The sequence below is a fragment of the Gopherus flavomarginatus genome, chromosome 24, assembly GCF_025201925.1.
Source record: "Gopherus flavomarginatus isolate rGopFla2 chromosome 24, rGopFla2.mat.asm, whole genome shotgun sequence".
Classification (NCBI taxonomy): Eukaryota; Metazoa; Chordata; order Testudines; family Testudinidae; genus Gopherus; species Gopherus flavomarginatus.
In genome coordinates, this window is record NC_066640.1 from 1,297,048 (window position 1) to 1,313,153 (window position 16,106).

At 45.4% G+C, this 16,106-nt stretch overlaps 1 pseudogene; it reads right to left on the bottom strand.

Annotated features, from left to right (window-relative positions):
- Window positions 1–15,857, bottom strand: part of LOC127040390 (ceramide synthase 4-like) — a 38,490-nt pseudogene extending 22,633 nt beyond the window's left edge.
- Between the last annotated feature and the right edge of the window lie 249 nt (window positions 15,858–16,106).

Below are 16,106 nucleotides of genomic sequence, written 5' to 3' on the forward strand. Positions count from 1 at the left end.
TGGAGCCCAAGCTGGATGGGAGTGCAAGGAATTGGTGATCATGCCCTGGCCAGGACAACTGAAATGGCACAGGACATGTTGCAATGTGTTGCTGGTAGAGGCCAGTAGTGAATAGGCATTGCTGTGGAGTACACCCAAGGGGTGTCTGAGGCACAAGCCTTTCTGGGTGGGGTGCAGTTTATGCAGCACTCCCCCACCCCAGCTCATAGCTGTGCCTACAGGTACTGCATCATGAATGGGAGGAGGGAAACAGCTGGTAGTTGGGAAGACAGGTGAGGTCAAGAGGGATTTTTCAGGCTACAGCAGGGGTCAGCAACCTTTCAGAAGTGGTGTGCTGAGTCTTCATTCATTCACTCTAATTTAAAGTTTTGCATGCCAGTAATATATTTTAACGTTTTTCGGTGGTCTCTTTCTAGAAGTCTATAATATATAACTAAACTATTGTTGTATGTAAAGTAAATAAGGTTTTTAAAATGTTTAAGAAGCTTCATTTAAAATTAAATTAAAAAGCAGAGACCCCCCCGAACCGGTGGCCAGGACCCGGGCAGTGTGAGTGCCACTGACAATCAGCTCTTGTGCTGCCTTTGGGATGCGTGCCATAGATTGCCTACCCCTGGGCTACAGGATAGAATGTGTGTTTGAAAGCAGAACCTGAGGAGAAAACTGAATTGAAGGTAAGGGAACCTGGATGAATTATGGGTGAGGAGGGTAAAAGCAGGTGGAGACAGGGCAGGCAGGGCTGGCCTTACCATGAGGCGAACTGAGGCGGCTGCCTCAGGTGTCAGACTCGGGGGAGGGAGGTTGCCATTAAGACCCAGAGTGTAGAAGATTGTGTCTGGTGCTGGTGCATATGTATTCTCTCTGCTCTAGATGCACAGAGATGGTGGAGTGCTGTGCTGGAGGAAGGAGGGCACAAGAGACATAACAGGCAGGCAGGAGAAAAGGTGAGAGGGAATAACAGAAAGCAGCAGGAGCTGCAGAGAGAGAGAGGAGGAGGAGCCTATTATGTACCTCTTGAGCACGTCCAGGAGCCTGGACTGATTCACACCAGCTTCTCAGGGAGCTTCTTGTTTCCTGCTGCTTCCCTAAACCCACTTGAGGAGAACAGGTAGTCACCTGAAGTAGGAGGAGCCAGTTAGGCCCTTAAGACACTGATATCTTCCCTCACTCAGACCCTTCTACCAGCCTGCTTATTTGTCCCCTTCAACTGAGTGTTGAGAGCCACCACAGCTGGCGCAGAACAGTAGTCATGAGTGAAAGAAGAAAATGCCCCTCTGGGGCAGCATTCAGAAAAAGAAAAAGCAAGGAAGCTTTTCTATCTAAGCAGGAAGGAGCTCTCCTGAGATACATAGTGCCAAGGTTCCTCCCCCACTCTGAACTTTAGGGTACAAATGTTGGGACCTGCATAAACACTTCTAAGCTTAACTACCAGCTTAGATCTGGGTTCACTGCCACCATCCAGATTCCTCAGTCTGGAACACCCCCTTTCCTCCCAAAACCTTCCCCTCCCTGGGTAGCCTTGAGAGACTCTCATCAAGTTCCTGGCGAACACCGATCCAACCCCTTGGATCTTAACACAAGGAGAATTTAACCATCCCCCACCAATTCCTGGTGAGTCCAGATCCAGTCCCCTTGGATCTTAAAACAAGGAAAAAATCAATCAGGTTCTTAAAAAGAAAGCTTTGATTAAAGAAAGAAAAGTAAAAATCATCTCTGTAAAATCAGGATGGAAAATACTTTACAGGGTAATCAGATTCATATAGCCCAGAGGAACCCCCTCTAGCCTTAGGTTCAAATAAGGTTTACAGCAAACAGAAGTACAATCCTCTCAGCAAAAAGGAACATTTACAAGTTGAGAAAACAAAAATAAGACTAACACGCCTTGCCTGGCTGTTACTTACAAGTTTGAAATATGAGAGACTGGTTCAGAAAGATTTGGAGAGCTTGGACTGATATCTGGTCCCTCTTAGTCCCAAGAGCGAACAACACCCAAAACAAAGAGCACAAATAAAAGCCTTCCCCTCACCAAGATTTGAAAGTATCTTGTCCCCTTATTGGTCCTTTGGGTCAGGTGTCAGCCAGGTTACCTGAGCTTCTTAAACCTTTACAGGTAAAAGGATTTTGGTGTTTTTGGCCATGAGGGATTTTATAGTATTGTGCACAGGAGGGCTGTTCCCTTCCCTTTATAGTTATGACCCACGGACACAAATGTTCACGGTGAGCCTTCAGCCTCAGCGAGGATGTGAGTGGTGAGGAGATGCCTGATATTCTAGTTAGTCAGAGTGCAGGTGACCTGGCAGCTGCTGCAGCATCCATATCTCCATCTCAAATGGATGTAACCATGCACATTCCTGAAGAAAAGTGTAGAACAGAGAAGAGTGTGGTGGAGGCACAAGAAACAGCTGCTGCTGAGTTTAGTTCCTTAAGTCTAGATGATCCCAGGACTGTGGACCCACTTGAGCAGTAGCCTGAGGGACTTCCTTGTACTGCATGGGCCACAGCAAGTGAAAAACTTCATGTTCCTCAAAGACAATGAAAATAGAAATTTCCATCCAACATATTACTGGTGTGAAATCCCCAACGGTGACAAAGTTGACAGGCCATGGCTTATGTAGTCAAAACCCCAGAATGCTGCATACTGTTTTTGGTGCAAACTCTTCCAGTCTAACGTTCAAGCCACATTGGGTTCTAGAGAAACAAAGCACTGGAAAAATCTGGCTAGAAATCTGGCATGCCATGAGAAGGCAGCAAATCACCAGAGAGCATTCCATAGGTGGAAAGAGCTTGAGATGAAACTATGGTTAAAGGCCACCACATCAAGAGAAGATTGCATAAGAGTCTCTTTACTGGCAAAATGTTCTGAAAAGGCTCATTGTCATTGTGAGAATGCTTCCTACCCAAAACCTAGCACTGCATGGCACTTCAGATCAGCTGTATGTGCCAAACAATGGAAACTTCTTTAAAATTGTGGAACTGATGGCTGAGTTTAATGCTGTACTCCAGGAGCATCTAAGAAGAGTCACCACCAAAGAAATGTACACACACCATTACCTTGGAAAAACAATTCAAAATGAGATCATACAGTTACTGGCAACAAAAGTCAAACAGAAGATTGTGGCAGATCTGAAGTCAGCAAGATATTACTCTGGACTGCACACCTGAGAGAAGCCATACAGAACAAATTACTTGAATGGTGCGTTTTGTAACGGAACCTAGTGAAAGTGTCCCAGCAATGGTGACTGTCAGAGAGCATTTTCTAGAATTTATTGACACTGATGATACTACAGGAGCTGGTATGACAAATGTACTTCTTAAAAAGCTGGAAGATATGGGAATTACGATAGCTGACATCAGAGGTCAGATAATGGTGCCAACATGAAAGGAAAGAACAGAGGCGTGCAGACACTGATCCCAGAGTTAAACCCTCAAGCTTTTTTTCTCCCTTGCAGTTCTCCTTCACTGAACTTGGTGGTCAGTGATGCAGCATCAGCTTCTAGTGAGGCTGCTGAATTTTTTAATGTAATTCAAAGCATCTATGTATTTTTCTCTGCATCAACTCATCGATGGCAAATTTTGAAGCAACATCTGAGAACATATTCTGTGACACTGAAACCACTGAGTGCCACACGATGGGAAAGTCGAGTGGAGGTGATAAAGCCTATCAAACACCAAATTGGGATGAATAATGATGCCATAGTTGCCATTATGGTGGATAATGCTATGAGAGGAACTGTTTGTGGGAGAACCGTGGCAGAGGGGAATGGAATCATCAGAAACATACATAACTTCACATTTCTGTGTGGCTTAGTGTTGTGACATGACACACTGTTTGAAATAAATGTTGTAAACAAGAGATTCCAAGGTGTTGACCTTGGTATATCTGGAGCAATGGAACAACTGGACAAAGCAAAGTCATACCTACAGTCTTACCGGTCAGATGAGGGATTTCAAAATGTTCTGAAGAGTGCACAGAAGTTGGCAGAGGAACTTCACACTGAAGCTGTTTTCCCACCCATTCAAGAATACAAGAGTCACCGAAGAAGACATTTTGATTACGAGGCACGGGATAATCCCATAAGAGACCTCAAACAACAATTCAAAGTTGAATTCTTTAACCAGGTGCTAGATTGTGCAATACGTTCAGTTGAAGAACGTTTCTTGCAGCTCAAGGAACACCGCAGTATATTTGGGATGTTGTATGATATTCCAAAACTCCTCATTATACCTGAAGAAGACCTACACCAGCAATGCAGGGCACTAGAAACAGTGTTGACACATGATGACATGCACGATATTGATGCAAGTGATTTAGGTGATGAACTGAAAGCCCTTTCAAAGTACATTTCAGCAGGATCAACTCCAAAGGCTGTTCTGGAATATATGTGCACAAATAAGATGACCACCCTCTTTCCAAATGCTTTTGTTGCTCTCCGCATACTTCTAACAATTCCTGTTGCCAGTGGAGAACACAGCTTCTCCAAGCTGAAGTTAATAAAAACACATCTATGCTCCACAATGACACAGGAGAGGCTGGTCGGCCTTGCAACCATCTCAATAGAGCATGAGCTGGCCCAGACTGTGGACCTTCAGCAGGAAGCAGTTCAAATCTTTGCAACCAAGAAGGCATGGAAAGCACCACTTTTATTATTCAAACAGATAAAAATGCCAGTGTTTACTATGCAGACAAGAAAAGTTACATTTGCTGTTCAGGTGTTTGAAAGTTAAGTATTACTTAAAATATTTGAACAAGGCATTTTAAGTTGTTAGTTCTCCTTTATTGGGAGGTAGCAAAGCAGCACCATGAGAGGAGTAGAACAGGAAGAAGGCAGAATTGAGACCTTTCAAAGTTTTGGCCCAAGCGTGGGGGCGTCATTTGAGCTCCCTGCCTCAGGTGCCAAAATGTTGTGGGCCGGCCCTTAGGTCGGGGTAGGAGGAGACAGTTCAGAGGCTGAAGGTGGAAGGAAAAGTGAGGCCTCTGATTTAGGGTAGGGAGGCAGCACAGGAGGGGGGAGACGAAGCAGAGGGGCAGCAGGAAGGGCACATTCCAGCTGGGACCCGGAGATGCTGGGAGGCTGTGCACAGACTGCAGAGCTCAGACCCTGCTGGAAGATTGAAGTGACCCAAGGCCTCTCGCCACATCACTCACCTCACTGAACAGAATTTTGTAGTCAGGCTGGGTTTGTCCTGGTTCCGCCGGTATCGGAACCACGTCTCCACCTTTCTGGTGGGCAAGTCACACTGCTTGGATAAGCAGATCAGCTCCCCCTGGAAAACAACCAAACAAACAGGACTCACACTCCCTGATGGCATAAAAAGCAGAAGTGCCCAGCCTTCCTCACTAATCCCTCTTCCCACCTGGGGCAGGGGCCAGAATGAGTCCAAGGCTTGGTCAGTTTACAATCTACAGCTACAATCTCAGATCACAGGAATAAAGACACTATCTGTCCTGTTCTGCCCAGGGCTCTTTGGGCCTCACCCATGCCTCCTGCTAGCTCCAGGAAGCATTTACACTCGCCTGGGTGAGAGTTTCCTGAGCAGAGGCTCCAATAGCACCTAACTGTTCAATGGTTTGCAGTTGGAGTGATCACGTTCACTTGGACGAGTGGAAGATTTCCTCAGAGGCCTGTTGATTTATGGTAGTTTGGTCAGTGGGAGCCTGTCCAAGCTCCAGGAACCCACACTGATGTTACCAATCAATCATAAAAATCTATTTAAGCCATTGTTAAAACTAAAATGAAACCCCCTCCAAAATCCCTCAGAACTAATATCATCCCCGTCCCTTTCATACACAATCTGCTCCTCCCCCTTCCACTCACAATCCCTACCGCCACTTCCACACACAATCCTCCATCCTGCCCCTCCCACAGATGATCTACCCCACCCCCACAACCTGCCCCCTTCCCAGTCCCCCCACAATCCGCCCCCTTTCACCAGGGGTGGCTCCAGGCACCAGTGCAGCAAGCACATGCCTGGGGCAGCAAGCCAGGGTGTGTTTGTGTGCCAGTCGCCATGAGGGCAGCAGTCAGGAAGCCTTCAGCGGCATTTCTGCGGGAGGTCCACCGGTCCCGTGGCTTTGGTGGCAATTCGGTGGCGGATACGCCAAAGGCAGGGGACCAGCAAATCATCCGCTGAACAGCTGCGGAATCCACGGGACCGGTGGACCTCCTGCAGAAATGCCACCAAAGGATCCCTGACTGCCATGCTTGGGGAGGCAAAATACATAGAGCCACCCCTGCCTTTCACACACAACCTGCCCTCATGCCCCTTCCACACACAATCCTCCCCCTGCCCCTTTCAGTCACCATCTCCCCCAGCCCCTTCCACACACAATCCTCCCCCTTCCACACACAATCCCCCTCCACCCATTCCAGTCTAGATCTCCACGATCCCTTCCAGTCACAATCCCCCCTCCCACTTCAACACACAATCCTGCATCTTCCACACACAATCCTTCCTCCTGACCCTTCCACACACAGTCATAGAATCAATGAAGATTAGGGTTAGAAGAGACCTCAGGAGGTCATCTAGTCCAGCCCCATGCTCAAAGCAGGACCAATCCCCAACTAACTCATCCCAGCCTGGGCTTTGTCAAGCCAGGCCTTAAAAAAATCTTGAAGGATGGAGATTCCACCACCTCCCTAGGTAACCCATTCTAGTGCTTTACCACCGTCCTAATGAAATAGCGTTTCCTAATTAGGGTGACCAGATTTTATAGGGGCAGTCCTGAAATTTGAGGCTTTTTCTTATATAGAAGCTTATTACCCCCCACCCCATCCTGATTTTTCACACTTGCTGTCTGGTCACCCTACTCCTAATATCCAACCTAGACCTCCCCAACTGCAACTTGAGACCATTGTTTCTTGTTCTGTCATCTGCCACCTCTGAGAACAGCCAAGCTCATCCTCTTTGGAACCCACATTCAGGTAGTTGAAGGCTGCTATCAAATCCTCCTTCACTCTTCTCTTCTGTAGACTAAACAAGCCCAGTTCCCTCAGTCTCTCCTCGTAAGTCATGTGCCCCAGCCCCCTAAACATTTTCTTTGCCCTTTGCTGGACTTTCTCCAATTTGTCCACATCCCTTCTGTAGTGGGGGGTCCAAAACGAGTGGCAATACTCCAGATGTGGCCTCACCAGTACCTAATAGAGGGGAATAATCACTTCCCTCGATCTGCTGGCAATGCTCCTAGTAATACAGCCCAATTATGCTGTTGGCCTTCTTGGCAACAAGGGCACACTGCTGACTCATACCCAGCTTCTCGTCCACTGTAATCCCCAGGTCCTTTTCTGCAGAAGGTCATGTTTTCTAGACCTTTAATAATTGTTGTTGCTCTCCTCTAAGCTTTCTTCAATTTGTCCACATCTTTCCTGAAATGTGGTTCCCAAAACTGGATACAATACTCCAGCTGAGGCCTCATCAGTGCTGAGTAGAGTGGAAGAATTACTTCTCATGTCTAGTTTTCCACACTCCTGACAATATATCCCAGAAAGATGTTCACTTTTTTTGCAAAGTATTGCATTGTTGACTCATTTTTAGTTTGGGATCCAGAATAAACCCCAGATCCTTCTCTGCAGTACTCATTCCCAGGCAATCATTTCCCCTCTTTTTATCTGTGCAACTGATTATTCCTTTCTAAGTGTAGTAATTTGCATTTGTCCCTATTGAATTTCATCCTATTTATTTCAGACCATTTCTCTAGTATGTCAAGATCATTTGGAATTCAAATCTTGTCCTCCAAAGTTCTTGCAACCCCTCCCAGCTTGGTATCATCTGCAAAATTTGTACTTTCCATGCCATTATCCAAATCACTTATGAAGATATTGAATAGAACTGGACCCAGGACAGATCCCTGCAGGACCCCACTCGATATGCCATTCCAGCTAGACTGTGAACAATTGATAACTACTCTCCGAGTATACTTTTCCAAACAGTTGTGTACCCTTCTTATAATAGATTCATCTAGGCTATATTTTTCAAGGTTATTATGAAAAGGTCATGTGAGACAGTATCAAAAGCCTTACTAAAGCTGAGATATAGGACCTCTACTGCTTCCCCCCATCCAAAGGCTTGTTACCCTGTCAGAGAAGGATATTAGGTTCGTTTTACATGATTTGTTCTTGACAAATCGTTGTTGACTGTTACTGTATTACCTTATTTCCTTCTAGATGCTTACCAATTTCTGGGTACTGAAGTGAAGCTGACTGGTCTATAATTCCCTGGATTGTCCTTATTCCCCTTTTTTATAGAGAAGTACCATATTTGCCCTTTTCCAGTCCTCTGGGCTCTCTCCTGTCCTCCAGGAGTTCTGAATGGCTCAGAGATCTCTTCAACCAGTTCCTTAAGTATTCTAGGATGTATTTCATCAGATCCTGTTCACCTGAAGACATCTAACTTGTCTAAGTAATTCTTAACTTCCTCTTTTCCTATTGTAGCCTCAGATCCTATCCAATTTATGCCGTCATAGTCATCTGATCCCTGCTAACTTTTCTGGTGAAAACTGAACCAAAAAGGCATTTAAAACTTCAGCCATTGCTGCGTTTTCTGTTATTGTCTTTCCTTCATCATTAAGTAATGTCCCTACCCTGTCTTTGGTTCTCCTTTTGCTTTGTAAACTATTTTCTTGTTACCCTTTATGTTCCTAGCTAGTTTAATCTTGTTTTTTTGCCTTGGCCTTTCTAATTTTGTCCCTACATTCTTTTGTTGCTTTTTAAAATACTCAACATTTGCAATTTGACCTAGTTTCCACTTCTAGTATGACTCTTTTTTTGAGTTTTAGGTCATTGAAGATCTCTTGGTCAAGCCATGGTGCTCTCTTACCATACTTCCTATCTTTCCTATGCATTGGGATAGTTGTGCCCTTAATAATGTCTCTTTAGAAAACTACCAGCCCATAACTCACTAACTACGGAAGCCCAGGAATCAAAGTGTATCACAAAGACCATGGTGAAATCACTTTCTAATGTTCTGGACTTCTGTCTCTGGCACAGTGCTGGGCAACAGCAGCACACTCTGGTCACTGTAACTCTAAGTACATGAGAGCAGACCTCATTAAGAAGAGGAAGCAGACAGAGAGAGGGAGAAAGAGATTGCTCTTCCCCATTTGCCACAGGAGCTGAGGGCTCCCTAAGACGCTAGCAGTATGGCTGTATATTGCAGAAGGGTGGTGGGAACCACCATTGTAAATAAACTGCACTGTGTGCTTTGCCAGCATAAAGGTGTCCGAGCTCCTTTGTGGACGTGAGAAGAGGCAGGAGCAAGTGGGCCCTGCCACACTGTCCATTACTTAACTAGGTAACGAATGGGTACAGCAACAGATATTTGTTCAATACCTTCATTAATGATCTGGAGGATGGTGTGGACTGCACTCTCAGCAAGTAAACTGGGAGGAGTGGTAGATATGCTGGAGGGTAGGGATAGGATACAGAGGGACCTAGACAAATTGGAGGATTGGGCCAAAAGAAACCTGATAAGGTTCAACAAGGACAAGTGCAGAGTCCTGCACTTAGGACGGAAGAATCCCATGCACTGCTACAGACGAGGGACCGAATGGCTAGGAAGCAGTTCTGTAGAATAGGACCTAGGGGTAACGGTGGACGAGAAACTGGATATCAGTCAACAGTGTGCCCTTGTTGCCAAGAAGGCTAACAGCATTTTGGGCTGTACAAGTAGGGGCATTGCCAGCAGATCAAGGGATGTGATCATTTCTCTCTATTCGACATTGATGAGGCCTCATCTGGAGTAGTGTGTCCAGTTTTAGGCCCCACACTACAAGAAGGATGTGGACAAATTGGAAGGAATCCAGTGGAGGGCAACAAAAATGATTAGGGGGCAGGAGCATGACTTCTGAGGAGAGGCTGAGGGAACTGGGATTGTTTAGTCTGCAGAAGAGAAGAATGGGGGGGGATTTGATAGCTGCTTTCAACTACCTGAAAGGGGGTTCCAAAGAGGATGGATCTAGACTGTTCTCAGTGGTAGCAGATGACAGAGTAAGGAGTAATGGTCTCAAGTTGCAATGGGGGAGGTTTAGGTTGGATATTAGGAAAACTTTTTCACTAGGAGGGTGGTGAAGCAGTGGAATGGGTTCCCTAGGGAGGTGGTGGAATCTCCTTCCTTAGAGGTTTTTAAGGTCAGGCTTGACAAAGCCCTGGCTGGAATGATTTAGTTAGGGATTGGCCCTGCTTTGAGCAGGGGGATTGGACTAGATGACCTCCTGAGGTCCCTTCCAACTCTGATATTCTATGAACAGCAAAATCTAAAAACTCATTCTTCACAGAGAATTAGCATTAAATGCAGAGTGAGATGAGTCATTACATGAAGGCAGAACTGGCCAAAATGTTTTGACTAAAACATTTTCCTGCTGAAAATTGGATTTCATCAAAACCAAAACTTTTGTGGAAGATTTCATTTTATGATAATTTTCTATGGGAAATTTTCATTTCATTCAGTTTTTGAAAACAAGGGATTTTAAAGTTTCAGATATTTGTTTTTCTTTGTCCCTATTTTATCATAACTTCTCACTGAATTCAATAAAACAAATGATGTTCCCTTCCCCCCCCCCTTTTCCATTCTTTAACTTTTCAAAACTTCAACTCTGGAAAAGTTACAGATTTTCTTTTTGCCACTTAAACTTTTCCAAAATTGGAGAAGTTTTGCAATTAAAGACTAGAAAAAGAAAACAAAATAAAGTGGAAAAACAAAACCACCTATGCCTCATAGGTTGGGGGGAGGGATAGCTCAGTGGTTTGAGCATTAACCTGGGTTGTGAGTTTAATCCTTGAGGAGGTCACTTAGGGATCTAGAGCAAAAATCTGTCGGGGAATTGGTCCTACCCTGAGTAGGGGGTTGGACTAGATGACACTCTGAGCTCCCTTCCAACACTGATATTCTATGATCATTAATCTTGTTGCAGAAATAGAGAGAACAAACAAAGGGGTAGAAAGAGGAAGGAAAATTCAAAATTTGTAAATATTTTCATTTGAAAAATTTTATGAAAAAAATGGATTTTTCAGCATTCTACATGCAGGTGCCACCTGCAATGTACAATGTGACTATGGGGATTCATAACTAGCAAATGAGAGCTCAGTTCAATTAAATTGTAGCTTACTAGTGATAAGAAGGTGCCTGGATGCAAGGGTCTGAATCTAAGAGGATGGTAGAAGAAGGAACTCACCTCCTTTGGCTTCTTGCTGTGAGTAGCGTAGAAGGTTTCCAGCACAGGATTGGGTGGAGCGTTCACTCTCACCTTGTCCCTCACCCCCAGCTTTCTGCCCAGGGGCAGGGCTATGAATCTGCAAGAGACCACAAGTAGGTTTCAGCCAAGTGAGGTGTCAGTCAGTCCTGTAGGTGTCACGGTATTGCTGATGCACATTTAATCCCACTGATCTGGCATAAAGACACTGTGGTCACCTGGTGATGCCACATAATGTCCAAGTACAAACATGCATTTCTGGTATCACCATCTGACCAGAACTGTGACATGCTCCAGTGCCAAAATAATACACTCAGTATCGAATGTGCACTCAATTAAATATACATATGAAAACAGTATGGCCAACCCCAAGCATTGAAAAAATGGTGAGTCAGACCATCAAAATTCAAGGTTGGCTTCAAAATCATGAGATTTTTAATAATATGGATTTGAAGTTTTTTATTTCTCTTCTGTATTTTGCACACATTTGCCAGCATTTCTCTAAAACCACACGATCTCTATAACCACTGCTAGAAACTTGCTTTTTTTAAAAACATGGAAGTGGGGATTATGATGTGTCAGTGACTCCAGGGTCTAGAGTGGTAAGAAAAAGGACTAACTATCATAAAACCCATGATGAAATCGTGAAGTTTGGAGTGTTCCTACTACACCCCGCCCCAGGAAAGGAACAGTGAAGTTGGGTCTGCCTATAGATGCCTCACAGAAGCAGCCAGTCGGAGCCCAGCAGGCTCAGATAAAAAGGAGCCGCAGAACCGTAGCAGGACAGTTCCTGGATGAGACCAGAAGGGCAAGGAAGGGTGCTCCTCTCTGGCCAAATGAGCTTGAGAGATAACCAGAGTTTAAACTGGGAGAGAGAGAGGAGTGGAGAACTTTAACCTGAGGTAAGAGGTGGTGATACAGGGGCCAGGTGGGAAGAGGCCCAGGGAAGTACAGCAATGAATTGAAGTGAACAGTACATGACTGCTGTTTATAGGATCCCAGAGTTGAACTCAGCATTGTAGGTGGGCCTGCGCTCCTCCAGTGGTCACTGAGAAAGCGGTGTAAACCCCAAGAAGGATGGGGAACAAGCCTAATCTAACCCCGGAGAAGGGAACAAGGTTTGTTTGGAACTCTGAGAGAAGGGCTGAATTTAAAAGCCCTACAGCTGGGGCTAAAGTCCCTGGTGAGGGAAAACAGGACTACTGCTACACTGGAAGATGTTCATTTTGAGTGTGTGACCTGGCCAGAGGGCTGAACGACTGAAAACCTACCAAGCAAGGTCGATAACCTACAGAGGACACCAGGAGCAAGGAAAAGACTGTAGTACCGCACACAGCAGTAGGAGGTGCTCAAGAGATGAGTACCCCCCCCCCATTACAGTTGGTAACACTGAACACAAGTTCACAAACATGGATGAACTACAAACACAGCTGCAAATTGGCACGATTGTGGCACTTCAGTATGAACAGAGGCAATAGCTTAAATAGGGTTAAGAAATAAGAGCATTTGATTAAACAAATAAAGAGAATAGTTTAAAAGCTTTGAGTCTTGAGCAGACACTACAGTGCCTCAGTCAGCTGCTCTGCGCCACAAAGTTGGGTCAACATCAGTTGCCTTATGTCTACCTATTTGTGCACCTGTCTACACTCCAATTTGTCTATGGCCGATGTAAGTGCCCCATTACAATGACACAGTAACACCACCTCCCCCAAGGGTGTGGCGTCATGGCTCATAGAATATCAGGGTTGGAAGAGACCTCAGGAGGTCATCTAGTCCAACCCCCTGCTCAAAGCAGGACCAATTCCCAACTAAATCATCCCAGCCAGGGCTTTGTCAAGCCTGACCTTAAAAACCTCTAAGGAAGGAGATTCCATCACATCCCTAGGGAACGCATTCCACTGCTTCACCACCCTCCTAGTGAAAAAGTTTTTCCTAATATCAAACCTAAACCTCCCTCATTGCAACTTGAGACCATTGCTCCTTGTCTGTCATCTGGTACCACTGAGAATAGTCTAGATCCATCCTCTTTGGAACCCCCTTTCAGGTAGTTGAAAGCAGCTATCAAATCCCCCCTCATTCTTCTCTTCTGCAGACTAAACAATCCTAGTTCCCTCAGCCTCTTCTCAGAAGTCATGTGCTCCTGCTCTCTAATCATTTTTGTTGCCCTCTGCTGGACTCTTTCCAATTTGTCCACATCCTTCTTGTAGTGTGGGGCCCAAAACTGGACATACTACTCCAGATGAGGCCGCACCAATGTGGAATAGAGGGGAATGATCACGTCCCTCGATCTGCTGGCAATGCCCCTACTTATACAGCCCAAAATGGCGTTAGCCTTCTTGGCAACAAGGGCACACTGTTGACTCATATCCAGCTTCTTGTCCACTGTAATCCCTAGGTCCTTTTCTGCAGAACTGCTTCCTAGCCATTCGGTCCCTAGTCTGTAGCAGTGAAGGGGATTCTTCTGTCCTAAGTGCAGGACTCTGCACTTGTCCTTGTTGAACCTCTCCAGCTCTCTTTTGGCTCAATCCTCTAATTTGTCTAGGTCCTTCTGTATCTGATCCCTACCCTCTGGCATATCTACCACTCCTCCCAGTTTAGTGTCATCTGCAGACTCGCTGAGAGTGCATCCTTCAGATCATGAATGAAGATATTGAACAAAACCGGCCCCAAGACGGACCCTTGGGGCACTCCGCTTGAAACCGGCTGCCAACTAGACATGGAGCCGTTGATTGCTACCCGTTGAACCCGACGATCTAGCCAGCTTTCTATCCACCTTATAGTCCATTCATCCAGCCCAGGCTAACTTGCTGGCAAGAATACTGTGGGAGATCATATCAAAAGCCTTGCTAAAGTCAAGGAATAACACATCCACTGCTTTCCCCTCATCCACAGACCCAGTTATCTCATCATAGAAGGCAATTAGGTTAGTCAGACATGACTTGCCCTTGGTGAATCCATGCTGACTGTTCCTGATCACTTTCCTCTCCTCAAAGTGCTTCAGAATTGATTCCTTGAGGACCTGCTCCATGATTTTTCCAGGGACTGAGGTGAGGCTGATTGGCCTGTAGTTCCCCGGATTCTCCTTCTTCCCTTTTTTAAAGATGGGCACTACATTAGCCTTTTTCCAGTCATTCGGGACCTCCCCTGATCGCCAGGAGTTTTCAAAGATAATGGCCAAGGGCTCTGCAATCACATTCGCCAACTCCTTTAACACGCTCAGATGCAGCGCATGTGGCCCCATGGACTTGTGCTCATCCGGTTTTTCTAAATAGTTCCTAACCACTTCTTTCTCCACAGAGGGCCGGTCACCTTCTCCCCATGCTGTGCTACCCAGTGCAGCTGACCTTGTTTGTGAAGACAGAGGCAAAAAAAGCATTGAGTACATTAGCTTTTACCACATCCTCTGTCACTAGTTTGCCTCCCTCATTCAGTAAGGGGCCCACACTTTCCTTGACTTTCTTCTTATTGCTAACATACCTGTAGAAACCCTTCCTGTTACTTTTAACATCTCTTGCTAGCTGCAATTCCTAGTGTGATTTTGCCTTCCTGATTTCACTCCTGCATGCCTGAGCAATATTTTTATACTCTTCCCTGGTCATTTGTCCAATCTTCCACTTCTTGTAAGCTTCTTTTTGCATTTAAGATCAGCAAGGATTTCACTGTTAAGCCAAGCTGGTTGCCTGCCATATTTACTATTCTTTCTATACATCAGGATGTTTTTTTCCTGCAACCTTAATAAGGATTCTTTAAAATACAGCCAAGTCTCCTGGACTCTTTTCCCCCTCATGTTATTCTCCCAGGGGATCCAGCCCATCAGTTCCCTGAGGGAGTCAAAGTCTGCTTTTCTGAAGTCCAGGGTCCATATTCTGCTGCTCTCCTTTCTTCCTTCTGTCAGGATCCTGAACTCAACCATCTCATGGTCACTGCCTCCCGGGTTCCCATCCACTTTTGCTTCCCCTACTAATTCTTCCCGGTTTGTGAGCAGCAGGTCAAGAAGAGCTCTGCCCTTAGTTGGTTCCTCCAGCACCTGCACCAGGAAATTGTCCCCTACATTTTCCAAAAACTTCCTGGATTCCCTGTGCACTGCTGTATTGCTCTCCCAGCAGATATCAGGGTGATTAAAGTCTCCCATGAGAATCAGCATCTGCAATCTAGTAACTTCTGCTAGTTGCCAGAAGAAAGCCTCGTCCACCTCATCCCCCTGGTCTGGTGGTCTGTAGCAGACTCCCACCACGACATCATCTTTGTTGCTCACACTTCTAAACTTAATCCAGAGACTCTCAGGTTTTTCTGCAGTTTTATACCGGAGCTCTGAGCAGTCATACTGCTCTATTACATACAGTGCAACTCCCCTACCTTTTCTGCCCTGCCTGTCCTTCCTGAACAGTTTATATCCATCCATGACAGTACTCCAGTCATCTGAGTTATCCCACCAAGTCTCTGTTATTCCAATCATATCATAATTCCTTGACTGTGCCAGGACTTCCAGTTCTCCTTGTTTGTTTCACAGGCTTCTTGCATTTGCGTATAGGCACTTAAGATAGTTCGCTGATTGCCCCATTTTCTCAGTCTGAGACAGGAGTCCTCCCCTCTTGCACTCTCCTGCTTGTGCTTCCTCCTGGTATCCCACTTACCTCAGAGCTTTGGCTGGGGCATAGCCAGGTTCTAACATCGGGGGAGCAAACACATAAAAAAAGGCGCAACCTGACATATCACATTACTAATTACATACTTTTAAATTCATTATACATATTTATTTTGTACTTGAAATAAAAACACAAGAATGATATAGTTTTATAAGTTTGTGTGTTATTCTGCATTTATAAAAGCGCTGACAAAAGGGCGAAGACAAAATATTTTTAAAAAATGTGGGCCTCTTGGCTCTTGCAAGGGATTCGCATGTTACAAGACTGACTAATGC